Below are 419 nucleotides of genomic sequence, written 5' to 3'. Positions count from 1 at the left end.
TAACAATATGACGTATATATTTAGTGGAAAAACACACAGGTCCATACTGTTACTGTTTTGTCAGTTTGATATGTGGTATCACATGGAGTTCAGTTCAGATAAAAAGTTTAAAACAGAAAAACAAAAACCTACGTTAAATGCAAGAGGGGCAATAATTGTTTTCTTATTACAGAAAGAATAGAGAACTATATATATGTATATGTGAAAAGATATTTACGTACATTCTCATTTTTACATAGGAAATATTTCACGAATACGCCACAAGGATACTTGGAAGTTGTTTTTTTAATTTACAGTATCTGTAACTATGTTATGTACAGATGAGGTATAGATATGAAAAAGTTGTATAAAATAAGTATCACACTTGGAACACCTGAACATTTTTTTTTTTGAGCCATTAGTTGTTGGGGGCGGGAGGG

The sequence above is a fragment of the Notothenia coriiceps genome, unplaced genomic scaffold (genome assembly GCF_000735185.1).
Source record: "Notothenia coriiceps isolate Sejong01 unplaced genomic scaffold, NC01 NC01_scaffold00035606, whole genome shotgun sequence".
NCBI lineage: Eukaryota > Metazoa > Chordata > Actinopteri > Perciformes > Nototheniidae > Notothenia > Notothenia coriiceps.
The sequence above is the reverse complement of the archived record's forward strand: the minus strand, read 5'-3'. Positions refer to the sequence as shown.